The sequence below is a fragment of the Hylobates moloch genome, unplaced genomic scaffold, assembly GCF_009828535.3.
Source record: "Hylobates moloch isolate HMO894 unplaced genomic scaffold, HMol_V3 SCAFFOLD_15, whole genome shotgun sequence".
In the NCBI taxonomy this organism is placed as follows: Eukaryota; Metazoa; Chordata; class Mammalia; order Primates; family Hylobatidae; genus Hylobates; species Hylobates moloch.
The window spans coordinates 26,213,755-26,221,000 of record NW_026652290.1 but is presented as its reverse complement, the minus strand read 5'-3'; the positions used below and the strand labels follow the sequence as shown (position 1 = coordinate 26,221,000).

At 31.2% G+C, this 7,246-nt stretch overlaps 1 pseudogene; it reads right to left on the bottom strand.

Moving 5' to 3' along the window:
* Nucleotides 1-6,347: 6,347 nt before the first annotated feature.
* On the bottom strand, nt 6,348-6,447 carry LOC116484446 (U6 spliceosomal RNA; annotated as a pseudogene).
* Between the last annotated feature and the right edge of the window lie 799 nt (nt 6,448-7,246).

Here is a 7,246-nt window from a genome sequence, read left to right as displayed (position 1 = left end):
ATAAGACAACTAAAATAATGCAAGCGTCACTATATTTACTTATTCATTTATTTATTCATATACAAAGGTGCAAATGACAATAAAAACAAGCCCCAGAGGGATCAGCTTTCAGAGATACCACAGTATCTTATCTAAAATGTTCATTTTTTGCCAAAATAAGTTATGAGACTATAAAAAAACCAAGAATGTGTGATCCATGGGCAGGAAGAAAACTGCCTGTGAGAAGGTGCGGATGTCAAAATTAAACAAACGAAAATGTCAAAGAACCTAACAAGACTTCAAGGATTAATGGAGATCATACAATCTGAAGAACAAAGGGAAAAAAGAATAAAGAAAAATAAATAGAGGTTCAGAAAAATGTGAAATGACATCAACTACATATATATACTAGCAGTACCAGAAGAAGCATAGACAGATAAATGGATGAAATAAAATTGAAGAATCAGTGGCAGAAAAATTATCAACTTTGATTAAATTATTAATTTATAAATATAACAAGTGCTCAGTGAACTCCAAGTAGGATAAATACAGAGATATCCACACCAGGACACATCATAGTAAAAATGTTGACAAGGACAAAGAGAAAGACAAGGTATGACAACGACAAGGACAAAGAGAACACAATCAGCCCTCCAAGTCTATGGGGGATTGTTTCCAAGACTCCTCCATACATACCAAAATTTGCAGATGCTCAAGTCTATCATGTAAAATGATAGTATTTGCATATAACCTATGCACGTCCTCCTGTATACTTTAATCTCTAAATTACTTATAATGCCTAATATAATATAAATGCTAGGTAAATAGTTGTTATACTATATTACTTTTTATTGGTATTTTTGTTATATTGTTATTTTTAAAATATTTTTGACCCACAGTTAGTTGAATCCATGAATGTGGAACCACTGGATATGGGAGGCTAACTGTATCTTAAAAGCAGGAACACAAGATCAACTCATCACATATAAGTAATCACACACAAGTGAAAATTAACAGCTGCCTTCTCTTTAGAAGCAATATAGGTCAGAATACAGTGTGATGCCATCTTCAAAGTGTTGAAAGAATAAATAACTGTCAACCAAAGACAGTATATTATATTTAACAAGACTTTTTTTTTAAAATTAAAAAATCCATTCCTAGAAAAACAAAAATTGAGAGAACTTTTTCTAGCAGACTTGCATTACAAAAAAAAAAAAAAAAGGAAAGAAAGATTTTCACTAAAGTAAAATGACCCCAGAAAATAATCAGAATCCATACAAATAAACAAGGGGAATTGGGAAATATATATTTCTAAAGAAAGCATAAATATGTATTACTTTTCACTCTTTCTTTTATCTGATTTAAAAAGTAACATAACATAAAAATGTCATATATTTGTCATTAACAGCACAAGATAGGAAGATGAGAGTAAAGCTATATTGATTAAGCAAATGCTACCAGAGACTTCAAGAATGCACAGAAATAAATGAAGACAATATTTATGGCTGCTGGCTGATGGAGGTAGTGGTTGACAGAGGTTGAGGTGACTGAGGCAATTCTTAGGATAGGACGACCAAGAAGTTTGCTGCATTGATTGACTCCTCCTTTCATGAAAGATTTCTCCATAGCATGTGATGCTGTTTGATAGCCTTTTACCCAGAGTAGAACTTCTATCAAAACAAGAGTCAATTGCACTATGTATATAAAATGTACCTATCTTAATTTTAAATATTTTATTGCTAAAAATTTCCAGTGATCATCTCAGCTGGTGGAAAGTATTGCCTCAATGTTGATGGCTGCTGATTGATCAAGGAATGGTTGCTAAATGTTGAGGGGGCTGTAGCAATTTTTAGGATAAGCCAAAAACAAAGTTTCCTGCATTGATTGACTCAGCCTTTCATGAAAGATTTCTCCGTAGCATATGATGCCATTTGATAGCCTTTTACCTGGAGTAGAACTTCTTTCAAAACAAGGGTCAATTCTCTCAAGCCCTCCAACTGCTTTAACAGGTAAGTTTATGTAATATTCTAATTCTCTCGTTGTCATTCCAAGAATGTTCACAACACTGTCACCAGGAGTAGACCCTATCCCAATAAACCACTTTCTTTGCTTATCCATGAGATGCAGCTTGTCCATTAAAGTTTGCCCAGAGACTGCAGCAATTCAGTCACATCTTCAAGACTCTTTTCTAATTCTAGCTCTTTTGCTATTTCCACCACATCTGTAGTTAATTCTTCCACAGAAGTCTTGAACCCCTCAGTTGTCCATGAGAACTGGAATCAACTTCTTCCAAACCCCCATTAATGTTGATATTTTACCTCCTCCCATGAATCATAAATATTCTTAATGGCAGCTATAACCATGAATCCATTCCAGAGGTTTGCAATCTCCTCTGCTCAGATCCATCAGAGGAATCACCATTTGTGGAAGCTATAGCCTGATGAAATGTGTTTCTAAAATAATAAAACTTGAAAGTCAGAATTTTAATGGACAAGAAGTGGTGCCTTGTGGATAAGCAAAGAAAGTGGTTTATTGGGATATGGTCTACTCCTGGTGAAGGTGCTGTGAACATTCTTGAAATGATAACAAGAAAATTAGAATATTACATAAAATTACTTGTTAAAGCAGTTGGAGGCCTTGAGAGAATTGACCCTTGTTTTGAAGGAAGTTCTACTCTGGGTGAAAGGCTATCAAATGGCATCACATGCTATGGAGAAATCTTTCACGAAAGGGAGAGTCAATCAATGCAGCAAACTTTGTTTTTGGCTTATCCTAAAAATTGCTACAGCCACCTCAACCTTTAGCAACCATTCCTTGATCAGTCAGCAGCCATCAACATTGAGGCAATACTTTCCACCAGCTGAGATGATCATTGGAAATTTTTAGCAATAAAATATTTGAAAATTAAGATAGGTATATTTTATATACATAGTCAATTACACATTTAATGAACTACAGTATAGTTTAAATATAACTTTTGTATACGGTGTTAAACCAAATAATTTTTGTGACTCTATTATAATATTCACTTTATTACAATTGTCTGAAATCAAACCCACAATATCTAACTGTATTTTTCTACCCATTAATCAACTTCTCTACAACCTCTCCTCCCTGCTAACCTTTACAGTCTCTGATACCCATCATTCTATACTCTGTCTCCATGAGATCGTAGTAAATGACGAACAACTGAAAGCTTTCACTCTGGGATCATGCACAAACCAACCACATCCACTCTTGCCATTTCCACTCAATATTATACTAACAGTTCTGGACAGGGCAATTAGGCAAGAAAATAAACAAAATGTATAGACTGAAAAGGCTGAAGTAAAATTATATCTATTTGCAGATGGCATGACATTGAATATAGAAAATCCTAAGAAATCTACTAGACAATAGATATTTTCAGCAAGGTTTTAGGATACAAGATCAATAAACTAAAATAACTTATTTCCATACACTGACAATAAAGTATTCAAAAATAAAATCAAAGACTTTTTATTTATAATAGTATCAAGATGAATAAAATAATTTGGAAAACAATTCTTAATAGAAGAGCAAAACATATACTCTAAAAACTATATAATATTACTTCAAGAAATTAAAGACATAAATAAGTAGAAAGATTTCCCATGTTCTTGTTCCAGAAAACTCAGTGTTTTTAAAGTAGCAATATTCCCCAAATTAATCCGCAGATTCTATAAAGTATGTATTCATATCATAGTTAGAGGTTTTTTTTTTTCCAGAAGTTGACAATCCTATTCTAAAATTAATATGGAAATGCAAGAGACTCAAAATAACTTTAAAAAACCTGCAAAAATAGCAGTTAGAAAGCTCACAATTTCCAATTTCAAATTTTACTACAAAGCTACCATAGGCCAGGCATGGTTGCTCACGCTTGTAATCCCAGTACTTTAGAGGCCGAGGTGGGCGGATCACTTGAGGTCATGAGATCAAGACCAGCCTGGCCATCATGGTGAACCCCCATCTCTACTAAAAATACAAAAGTTAGCCAGGAGTGTTGGCAAGCACCTGTAAGCCCAGCTACTCAGTTGGCTGAGCCAGGAGAAAACGAAAACAAAAAGAAAAAGCTACCATAATCAAGACAATTTGGTCTGACCTAGAGATATATGTAGAGATTGATTGAATAGAATTCAATGTCTACATTTAGGGTCAATTAGTTTTTACAGTGATGTCACAACAATTCAATGGGGAAAGAATAGTCACTTCAACAAATGGTGCTGAGACAACTGGATATACATGTGAAAAATATATAAATAAGTAAATGTGAACTCCTTCCTCATACCACGCTTAAAATTTAACTCAAAACGGATCATAAACCAAATTGTAACAGCTAATACTATAAAACTTTTAGAAAAAAATTCTATGAGAAAATCTTTGTCACCTTGGATTAGGCAACACGTTTTTTTGATATTACACCAAAAGCACATAAAGCAAAAGAAAAATTAGAAAAATTGTAGATCATCAAAACTGAAATGTTTTTGTCATTAAATGATAGCATCCAGAAAGTAAAAGGTCAGTCCACAGAATGAAAGAATATAGTTGCAAATCATGTATCTGAAAATTGACCCATATATAGAATATATAAATATTCATACATTTCAACAATGAAGTGCATAAAAAGTAAAATGGGCATGGGATTTGAATAGATGTTTTGCTAAAAAAGATAAACAAATTGCTAATTAAAAATATTAAAATATGTTCAACATCATTAGTCATCACACGAGGGTGGCCATAATAAAAAAAAAAACACAGACATAATAATAACAAGTGTTAACAAGGATGCAAATTAATTGGAACCCTCATACACTGCTAATGGGAATGTGAAGTGTGCAGCTGCTTCAGAAAGCAGTCTGGCCATTTCTCAAAAGGTTAATTATAGAGTTACCATGTTACATGACAATTCGACTCATCTGTATATACCAAATAAAAATAAAAATAAATATCCAGACAAAATTTATACACAAATGTTCATCATGGCATTATTCATAATAGTGAAAAAGTGGAAACAATACACTTGTCTATTAAATGATTAATGGATAAACAAAATGAGGTCAAATTCTATGATCTAATATTATTTGACAATAAAAAGGAATTAAGTACTGGTAATTAACATGAGTATATTATGAAAACATTGCGATAAATAAAATAGTCATAAAAGACTAAATAGCGTGTTTCCATTTATATGAAATGTCCATAATTGACATATAGAGAGAGACAAAAATTTGATTAGTGGTTGCCTAGGCTTGGGGTTAACGAGAAAAATGGGGACCAACTTGCAATGCATATGGAGTTTCTTGGAGGGATGATGGAAATATTCTGTATTTAATTATTTTTATTGTTGCAGAACACTACAAATATATATATATATATATATAACAATTCATTGTACACTTAAAACACACACATACACACTGTAAAGCCTATTGATGTTATTGAAGAAGAGTCTCTTTACTTCATTCCAGTAATCTAATTAGTTGTAACTGGGAATTTGCAAGGTCCTATTTAATCACTGAAGGCGATTTCACAAAATATATGGCTTTCTCCTAATCTGTTCTTGCATTCTAACACATCTCTGGTGAGAGGATAGAACTCTTGGTGTATGAATTTATATAACTCGTTCAGTGATTCGGAATTTTTAATGGTAATTTTAACTTATCAAAAAGAAGAGAAAATATTTTATAAAATCTATTTTCATTTTATTTCTACTAGAATATTTTTGCATATGATCAGAGAATGTTATCTTCTGTATTATATAATAATGGCATTATAAAATGTCTCTTTAAAAATAAAATGTACATATACGGTGATTTATGTTTAGATGTGGAAGTTTTGCTCTAACAAATAACAATAAAATTTTATATGAACTGAATGAAACATAATTATTTTCAAAGATTTAATTTCTTTGATTTCACCATGCACAAAATAGGTGGACTTCATTTACATCTTTATGCAGCTGCATACAATTATTTTAACAAATATGATCCATTACATCAGTCTGTGCTGCATATTGTATCATAATAGTAAATCATCTGTTTTAATTCTTAACTATATAAAATTCTCAATATGCCTAAATTTTATTTATATCCCACCTTTACTTTTTAAAGGAAAATGTGTTGCATATTTTAAAAAGAACAAATGCAATTATTATCATAATGAGAGCATTCTCCTATAAATATATAAAAACCCACAAAGCTTTTTCAGCTTTTTTCAAATCTTTACTATTGTGGTCATTTAACACCAGCTTTGAGATTCAGCTTATCCAAACTTATGGTTCAATTATACCATGAGTAAAGATACTATAAGGGACCAATAGATCACTCATTAACTCATTTACTTATTTATTTTTAAATATGAAACATTTTATAAATATTTATGTCATCCTTGCACAGGGGCCATGCTAATCTTTTCTGTATCGTTCCCATTTTAGTATATGTGTTGCCAAACTGGACCTTCACTTATTTTTATAGTAAAAGTGTAGTTTGTATTTACTATATACAAAGTTATACAGGAAATTAACATAAATGAATATTTTACTTAATGTAATATTTTAATTAGATCAATATGGAATTTTTACTTTTAAACCAATTTTTATTTTTATTTGAGAAGTAAAAATTCTCAAATATTGTTAACATCATATGATCGAACTTAAATATATATGCAAATTGAAGACCCTTTAGAAAGTTAGTATTTGACTTAGTGTTTACTGAATCCCACTTATGTGCTAATAGAGAGTTAAAGTGAAGGAAAAGAAGAATATTATGGGAACTACTCTAAAGCAGTCTAGAATTAAAGGAGAAATAGATATTTGGACACGTTTTAAAATATGCTGTAAGTGATAACGTACAGGTATGTCTACAAAAAATATGGTAGTTGGAGACGTAGTCTAACTCAGTATTCTGGAAATATTTTCTATGAAAAATAAGACTGGGAAAATTCATTTGTGTATATTGAACAATAATGTGTTACATTTGTTGTAATTCCGTTGAACAATTTAACAATTTTAGGTTAGGGTGATTTAAAAACCACAATAAGAAAATTACTTATGTATTATCACTGTACCTTTATTTTAATCTGTGTTCCTTCAGTATATAATACACACATGTACTTATAAAGAAAGATGCAATAATATTTAGTGTGATTTCCATATCAATTTTGTAAAAGAATGGGAACACATACCAGTATAAACACATAAATATCACATATAAATAAATACATGTACCTACGTCATGCCACTCTTTATATA